Source organism: Equus asinus, chromosome 9 (genome assembly GCF_041296235.1).
Source record: "Equus asinus isolate D_3611 breed Donkey chromosome 9, EquAss-T2T_v2, whole genome shotgun sequence".
Taxonomy (NCBI): domain Eukaryota; kingdom Metazoa; phylum Chordata; class Mammalia; order Perissodactyla; family Equidae; genus Equus; species Equus asinus.
Window position 1 is genome coordinate 81,339,496 of NC_091798.1, and position 9,239 is coordinate 81,348,734.

At 40.7% G+C, this 9,239-nt stretch overlaps 1 long non-coding RNA gene across 19 annotated transcripts in view; it reads right to left on the reverse strand.

Moving 5' to 3' along the window:
- LOC139046208 (uncharacterized) overlaps positions 1-8,866 on the reverse strand; it is a 150,277-nt gene extending 141,411 nt beyond the window's left edge. For 2 of the 19 annotated variants that reach the window (XR_011505951.1, XR_011505950.1), the window contains exons 1-2: positions 6,880-8,866; positions 6,080-6,189 (exon numbers count right to left, since the gene is read on the reverse strand). This is a non-coding gene — a long non-coding RNA (uncharacterized lncRNA). The remainder of the gene's footprint in view (positions 1-6,079; positions 6,190-6,879) is intronic. The other 17 variants (XR_011505955.1, XR_011505954.1, XR_011505963.1 and 14 more) reach the window with 16 other exon arrangements.
- Between the last annotated feature and the right edge of the window lie 373 nt (positions 8,867-9,239).

Here is a 9,239-nt window from a genome sequence, read left to right on the forward strand (position 1 = left end):
TTTCTTGCTGCTCCACCACCCTCAGCGTGTTGACTTATGGTTAAAGATGGCTCCTTTAGTTCCAGTCACTCCATTGCATTCCAGATAGCAAGAAGAAAGTTATTCTCCCTCTTTTCTTAATAAGACTTCCAGGAAGTACCACACACTTTGAATATACTTCTTTGACCAGAACTTAGTCACATTGCCAAGTTTGGCTGCAAATTACTCTGGGTAATGTAGTCTTTTAGCTCAAGACGTTACTGCCCGAAATACATGCAGAGTTCTTGCGCTGAGGAGGAGGGGAGAATCGATGTTGGTATGGGAACTCATAGCCTCCGCTTCACTTCACTGGATCATATCAGAACTTGCTGCTACCTATCATCCTATCATTTGTTGAGGCTTAGTTTTCTAATTTTCTTAAATAGCTAAATAATCCAAGTGCTCATCATTCAATAATCAAATTATAGATGAAATGAGGATAAAATAGATAGAGAAAAGTTCTGGACTACTTCAGTAAGGCCCTTGGCTCATTGTTGCACTTTGTTTTTGTGTAAAGGAAGTTCTGAGACTTCTTCAAATAACTGACCATACTTAATCATCCAAATGAATAAGGAATCATGCCTATAATTCTATGACCAAGATTCTTGATGCTTTCCTTATCAGTAGAATGGCTATATATTTTACAAACCAAACCAGAACATTTTTGAGAGTGTAAACAGGGAGGTTATTAATAATTACATTGGAACATCAGGGATAAATTGGGATTGTCCCGAGCAAACTTTGGTGTATGGTCACCCAACTCATCCTCCAACTAGATCCCTTCACACACTGGACCTCGTATAGACATCCATTTACTATTATTAATTTGCCAGTCATTTCTCACTACAAATGTGTTAAGACATGAAGAAAACATGACAGAATTGACTGTTAGTATACACATCATGTCTCTGAGTTGGATATAGAAGGAAAGAATTCTAGTTAAAGGTCCAGATTAACTGAAAAGTAACGTTAATGAACTATTTCCAGCTCTTCATGCTACTGTGAAGCCAAAATTGTTCCAGGAAATAGGTATAAGAGATAGACATCTACTCCTAGTGCTCAGAATCTAGCTATAAGACATTCTTCTTAGAATCTCCGAGTCTGTAGTATTTTTATCCATCATTCTGACTAATTTGTCACTTTAATCTGTAACCTGTGACAGTTGACAGCTGTCAACTGGGAGGATTTGCTCTGGCTAAAGGCCAACCATAAAGAACAAGGCTAAGTGTGAGAGCCCAGTTTTCTTCATGACAAACTATTCCAGCTTTCTTCACGGGGCACTAACATGTTATTCGTTTTAAAAATCATCTCTATTTATGAAGAACCTAACACCAGATCCTACCTTTTTCCTCATCCCCATATTCCTCATATATTTTTGTATAATTTTTTTTGAAGCATAGTCCTATCTGAAAAAGATTGCTATCTATTAAATTGTACCTTACTGATCTGGAAGCTTCCAAAGATCTTTAATGTTCAACTAAGGAGAAACAAAGGCACTAGAAGAATTTGGATTTATAATAATTATTAGAAATATTCCTAAACATTCACAATCTACATGATACTTTCTTTGTTGGTTTCTGGGGTCTTCTTTCCCTAAATGGATTTTTGAGTCAGACTTCCTAAGTTAAAACCCATGTTCTGTCACTTCCTAACTGTGTAGCTCTGATCATATCAACTATCTGTAAAATGTGGATAATATTAGTAATTACCTCATGGTCGCCTGAATATTTATTGAGTTAATATGCTTAAAGTGCTTAGAGTAGCGCCCGTCGTACAGGAAGAGCTTTTTAAGTGTTTGCTATTTACAACCTAAAGATGGACACAAGATATAAAATTTGTCTCAGGATGTAGATCAAATCAAACTCAAGGAGTTCAAAACTGAACTCATGTTCTATAAAAATCTGAATCTTTTCATGGCATCCCCATCTTTGCTAAGTGTATCACTTTCTTCTATCCCCCCAGACTCTAAATCTTATTATTTTTTCTTTCTTCCCTTTCTCTCCTCCCTCACAACTAAAAGTATTCTAGTCTTCTTCCAAAATCCATCCCCTTCTTCCTCCTCCCACAGCCATTGGCCTAACTCAGACTCTCTACTCCTTGCCCAAATAATTCCAGGAGCTTTCTTAACTTGTTTTTGTACTCCCAGATTACTCTCTTCAAAACCATTTTTATACAATTTATACAACATTCGTGTTAAAATCCTACTGTGGACCATCGTTGCCCAAAATAATCTCTAACCTACTCATCACAGCATTTAACAATTTTGTGTTAAGGTTCCAACCTATCTTTCCATTCTCATCTTCCTCCACCCTCATGCCCCAGATAAACCAGCTGTGCATTTTGGCACCTTAATATTTTTCCCACACTCTTCCAACTAAATGGAACATTCTTGTGCTCTCCATTTTCTAAATATCAAAGCCTTATCTATTTTAAAGGCCCAGCAGAGAGGGAAATTTCTACATAAAACTTTTTCTGAGTTATAAGCATCCTTTCTGTCCTTGGAGGCTCTGTGACTTGTTGCACATTTTTGATAACTTATTACATTGCCCTCTAGGTTATCGTTTCTTACTAATACCTCCTTGAGGTCTTAATCCACATGTCCTTCATCTTTGCACTTCCCAGGAAAATCCTACCTCTTACACAGTGGCCACTCCTGGACCACTGATTATGATTGTGAAATTTTCGCACTACTCTAAGAAGTGGGCCTATGAAAGCTAAAATCTAGCCCATCTTCTGCCTGCCAAGCCATGTGACACTGTCTGTGTCACTATAGAGGAGGAGCCTTTTTCTAACCAATCTACCCGGAGTCTACCAAAAGGGACCGCTCTTTCTTTCCCTCCCTCCAACAGGCAAGCTGTGCACCCTCTAGGAGTTTTTCTAACTCATACACAAGGACAGTTTTGTCTAGCAGTGACCCTGGACACTCACAATAGGTTCTTAAAAAAGCAAATCAAGACTGTCACAGACTTGTGACAGAAGATGTTAATGAGGCCATGGCAGAAAGCGCAAACCTCACAGATCCAGGCTCCTCTACTACAGACACCCTCCTTCACCAAGTAGACTACATGGGATAGTGATGACAAACAAGAAGGTGACATGATCATGCAAGCAACTGCATCTCATGATTGCAAAGTGCCTGAACTAGTTAGGATAAGACAGTTTCCAGTAGCAAAAAGACTCAAGACTATACAATGGCTCAAATATGAATGAAGTTTATCTCTTGCTCACATAATATTCCAAAGGGGGTGCTCTTGGTTGGCAGGCAGCTGTCCTCCACATGGTGATTCAGAGAGGAATTTGCAAGGTAGATAAGGGAAGACATTATGTATAAAGGCACAAAGACATGAGAAACCATAGTAGGTTTAGAAGATTGCAAATAATTTTGTCTGGCTAGTGCACTGGACACATGAAGGAGTGTGGCAGAAGATAAGGCTAGCAAGACAGGCAGGGCTCAGAATGTGATCTATTTGAAACTCCTGTAAAGAATCAGATTTTGTCCTTCAAATGATAGGAAGTTTGTTTCTTGGTTTATTGTTCTTGTCATTATTGTGGGGTTTTTTTTTTATCAGGATTGTTAATGTCACTTGATAGGAATGTTAGAAAATTAGCACTGCCAGAAGTAGGAAAGCTGATTTGGATTGCTGTGAACAGAAAAGCAGAATCATCAACAAGGAAAATACGACATTCCAGAAAAGATGATAAGAGCTCAAAACAAGGCAAAGGCAGTGGTGATGGAGCAGAAGGGAAAAGGAAAAGAGCAATTTAGGAAGAAGGTTAGAGGAAGCTTGGTGATTATTTAAATTCAATGGAATAGAAAGAAAAAGTTGAGGATGTCCCAGCTTTCTGTCTGAATTGAAGTCTGTGTCTGTGCTAAAAAAAAGTCAAAAGTTACTCGTTTCTACTTTAACACTGAATTTAGTTGTGCTATCTAATAACATTGTTTATTCTGGTCACTAGTGAACTAACTGAATGAAAATAAATACCCTTTCTACTACTAGTGCTCCAGAAGTATGTGGCTAAGACCCTTCAAGGTGGAATCTAAGAATTCGTCCTCTTGCCATAATAACGTCTCGAGGATCCCTGCTGGTTAAGTAGGAAAGTAACTGTCAAGAACTGACTGCAACCTTTCAGTGATGGTTGCCTGACCTAAACGTCACCAAGAAAACACCTGCTGGAGCCTCAGAACAGAATTAGCTCTGCCTATTCTGAAGTTGCTATTCATTATTCATTGTCTTACTTTGTTTTAAAAAGAATTAAAATCTGAAAATTGCAGTCCTCAATAGAAATCGACATATATTAGAAGATTCCTTGCTCTGTATGGCTGCTGAGCTTTATAAAGTTAGAAGCAATCACGGAGACTGGTGCTTGCTGCTCTCTTTTTCCGGCCATGTGGAAAAGGCTCACTGGCCTCTTGAATTCATCTCCCGGCGATTAAAGGAAACTGGAAATGGTTTGACTCTTCACTGAGTCTTCACTGCCATATGAGGCTGGCTGAACCTGGCACTCTGAGTTGAACTGGCACAGCTCTGCAGCATTGGAATGGTATTTCTTGACAGAGCTGGATGGCATATGTAGTTTTGTGTATTGTTCTGGTGCTTCTTAAATCAAGTTGCCCAATTTAAGCCAAACAAATGTTCAATTCTCCACTGTCCCTTCAAATCACACCAATCCTTTGCTTGGTCAAATTATACCCCTTGACTGAGCTCTGCAAATTTCCCATGGTGCTGAAAAAAGACTTTCATTATAATAGACACTAATAAAATAATGCATTCAAGTATGCTTTAAGTGATTCAATTGTTTTTTTAAAGGAAGATTAGCCCCTAGCTAACATCTGCCAATCTTCCTCTTTTTGCTGAGGAAGACTGGCCCTGAGCTAACATCCTTGCCCATCTTCCTCTACTTTATATGTGAGACACCTACCACAGCATTTTTTGCCAAGCGGTACCACGTCCGCACCCAGGATCTGAACCGGTGAACCCCGGGCCACCAAGATGTGGAACATGCGAACTTAACCACTGCACCACCGGGCAAGCCCTGTGATTCAATGTTTTTATTTATTTTAATTATATTAGTCCTATAGTAGTTAACTGTTTAAATTTTTTACTGAGTAAATGAGTAAAAGTTTATAAACCTGTATAAAATAAGTGACTATAACTGAAAACAAAATTGATTCTCAGATCTTAAACCGGCTTCTAGATTGCTTTATGTCTTGAAGACAATTTGCTTGCATTAGGTCATATCCAGGATTGAATCAAAGAATGTGCAAATCACCACTATGGCTTTTGTGCAAGAGAAGAGACCAACTTGAAAGGAACACTCAGTTTGGGGCATTTCTTCCAACATGATGAGCAGTCAAGTTCTCAAAATGCTGCTGCTTTGCTCTTTACCGGAGTCAGATTTGACAAATTTGAGGACGATTATGGATATGTTTGTCTTATAATATTAATTTTCTATTTGAACTCATAAAGGCGCCCCACCATTATCAGTACCAATCTAAATCATTTCTAAGATTTTCCACCAATCGCTCAAATGCAAGTCCAGGGTCATGACTTGTTTCTCCTGTGTTCCTAGGTCTCAAGCCCCCGAGGACTACCAGGCAAATTTCCAACAAAGCTGGGTTCACAACTGAGAATTCCCAGTGTATGGCACCACAAGGAAAATAGCTGCATTTGGATAGTGACATGGAGTGACTTAGGTACGTTATTGGCATCTCACAAATCATACCAGCTCGGTGGCATCTAAAGATAACTGAGTCATATAGGACATGTGATATAAAGAATACTTGGGCCTATAACAAATACTAATTGATAATTTAGATGTCTGTAGAGTTTCAAAGTGGGGATAAGGAAAATTCTGATCAAGGAATTAAAACTTAATGAAATGGCTAAAGTTGGTCTTATGTACTGAATGTTTGTGTACCTCCCAAATTCACATGGTGAAATCCTAACCCCCAGTGTGAAGGTATTATGAGGTGGGATCTTTGGGTAGATTAGGTCATGGGGTGAGCTCCCATGAATGGGATTAGTGCCCTTATGAAAGAGACCCCAGAGAGTTCTCTTACCACTTCTGCCATGTGAGGACACGGTGAGAAGACGGCCATCTGTGAAGCAAGAAGAAGGTCCTCATCAGACACCAAAGACGCCTTGATCTTGGACTTCCCAGCCTCCAGAACTGTGAATAATAAATTTTTGTTGTTTAAGTTACCCAATCTATGGTATTTTTGTTATAACAATCAAAACAGACTAAGACAGTTAGTGTTAAAATAGAACATCCCTAGGGAATACCCAAACTGGATTCCCATAGCCCATTTACCTCTCCTCAACATTTTGTGAGGTTTTTCTTATAAAGCCCACACCCCAGACTTCAAGGCCTTTCCCTACTTTATGTTTCCTAGCGGGAATCCACCCCAGCTGTACCATCACACCACTGCATGTTCAGAATCTCCCCTGCAGCAATTGCCCAGCAGATCTCTACCCTGTACGAGGACAGAACATGCCTATGGGCCATTTACACTGACAAAGCTCTCTCTCATCTCATTATAACCGTTGCTGCTGCTTTCTGGCCTCCAGCAGTTTGTTTCAGGTAATTCTTGATGTCACCTTCCTTTTCTAGGTCTCTCTTTGAGCCCTGACCTGTGGACTTTTGGAGAGCATTAGCCTCCTTCCATCCTGTTTAATACAATCCCTCTTTCTCGCCTCTTAGCTCACCAAGAGAAGTAGGCAGGGGAAGGAAGCGGCTTGTTCATTTTCCATTGCAGGGCCACGTCTGTTCTCTTTGGAAACATGAAAATCTTTAGTCACTGGATCAACTCCCTTCGCTTCAGATAAACTTTCTTGGATCTGAGAAATGTCTTTTACTCACTTTTTACGTTTAGTTTTCTTTTCTGTGGTCAGTGTTGTTTAGCTTCGTTTTCTTCTCCTTCTTCTTCTCTTTGCTTTTATTCCTTCTCTGTAGCTCTGCCGCCAGCCCCTGCCAAGTTTCTTTATCATCTGTCTCTACAGCCAGCTTAACTTTCTGAGCCAATGGTGTCAAAGCGGAATGCATATGGGTACTGTCAATCTCACACGGTGCAACTTGGAATTAATTTCTGATGCCTACCGGATATTTAACCCATGAGCAGAGTAAAACTCGGGTGGCCCTACAGTCTCTAAATTAAAGTGCTCTCTCCCTAATTCTCTATTCCCCCTTCTCCTATTTTAGCTCAGACGGAAAGCCTCAGGTTTTGTCCAGGGGCAAGACATGCCTTCTGCCTTTTTCCCATCCTCTTACCTCGTTTTCTTCAAGGGCTTGGGCTCCCCCTGCATCCCAGCCTCACTTGTTTAGGGTCTAACACTTTGCCCAGCACTTGCTAATCCCTGGCTTCTTATCCTCCTCAGTCACTGTCTACTCTGGTCTTGCCCTAAACGAGAGGCTATCTTCAAACTCAAAAGCGGCTGTGTCAGAAAACAGCATTCTCTGTGCACAGCATGACTGACCATGATATTTGCTGAGACTCAACATGAGCTTCGACAATATCCTCTGGGCACTTGGCCTCCATCCTTGCCAGACACTTGAGCCAGCCTAGCCAGTGCCCTTTGCCCCAGTGATAAGCCTGCGTGTGGTTCAAGGTCACTCCCCCAACCCAAGGGCCCTGTATTAATGTCTGGAGCCAAAGTCCATGTCATATCATTACATCCAATCTACATCCTACGTATTCATTCTGCTGTATTCTTTTCTCTAGATACTAGCTGGCAACCTGTTTGTTTCTTCTTTACTCTTAATCTCTCTTTTAAATACACCCTCCCCAGCTCCCCATATCACACAACACAATCCAGCTCAATAAAGAGCATATTAAAGAAACCTGTTTCATTGTTATTGCATAACTACTCAGCTAGCTCTTGAACAGAGTACGCCTGCATCACTGTGACTTTGGAAGAAGCATGTCCCCACTTTGTCTTGCCTCCTCAGAGTCCAACCTGACTTAAGTAGAGTTAACGTTTATTGACTACCCACTATTTGCTAGTCACTGGGCTCATAGTTCAGTACTTGTTCAACCTTCACAATGTCCATATGAGGGAGACGCCATTTTACCCCCACTCTCTCTTGGAAGAGCATTAGACGTGGAGAGAGTAAGTAACTTGCCTCCAGTCGGCCAGATAATAAGTGATAGAGTCAAGATTTGAGCACTGAGTTCTTGCCCTTATCCTTGGTTACACTCACCACTGCATGCCCTAAAAAAAGTGCTCCCTATCCTTTAGAGCCTTTTAAGTCCTATTTAGGTATCAATTCTTTTCCCAGGAGATAATTATTTTCCTCATTCACCAAAGATTTTCTGAGCACTTAGCAAGTGTCAATGACTGTCCTAAGCCCCAGGCACATATCAGCTAACTAAAGAGGTGGGAGCCACTCAGAACCAGCTGTGCTTAGGTACAGACTGAGCTTAGGTATAGATGCAGCTGTTGTGGTTTAAGGAGAACATCTTTCCCAAAAGGAGGTGTTCAGTGCCCTGAAGAAGGTTAGGCTCCTTCACAACAGGCTCCAAGCACAGATGGCCATATTGTCATCCCCTGTGGCTGGGGCATAAACCACAATTTCTACATTTGGTCATGAATGGGGCATTTTAAGTTAATCTATTGAGAATCTGGAATGCCAGAGCCAGAAAGAACAACTGAGGTCACTTGGTTTAACCATCTTACTTTAGAAATGAAAGAATAAATAAATAAGAACATGCTGAGAAGTTAAATTTCTTAAGATGACATAGATGTGTAGTGAAAGAATCAATGAAATCCAGTTGTCCTAACTCCCCATCCGGTGCTTTCACTCATCCATCACATAGTCTCCTGGGGAAAGGATGGGGTACATGCTGAAGCCAAAATTTCCATGGCTGCAGGTAAAAATCTCATGATTGTGGATCAATTCATCAGAACAAAGCATTTCTTCTAGAGTTTTTCAAAGCAGTATCTAACAATTAGGAAATGGAAACTAGATAGATTTATAGGACTAGCACATACTTCTACAGGTTGTATCCAGTGGTGAGTGGTCTTAGCACTCGCTCCTATTAAAAATGGGAAAAAAACAGAGAACCCCATTTTTCCTATCAAGCTTGGTTATTAGTCAACATCAGCACAATTTTCTGTCTCTTCCCCAGACCCTCTCCTCCATACCCACCTAGGCAGCATTCTTGGGTTTTCTTTGCCCCTGAGGATTTTAGGTTAGCATGGCTCAGTTCCGTATCCTCATCA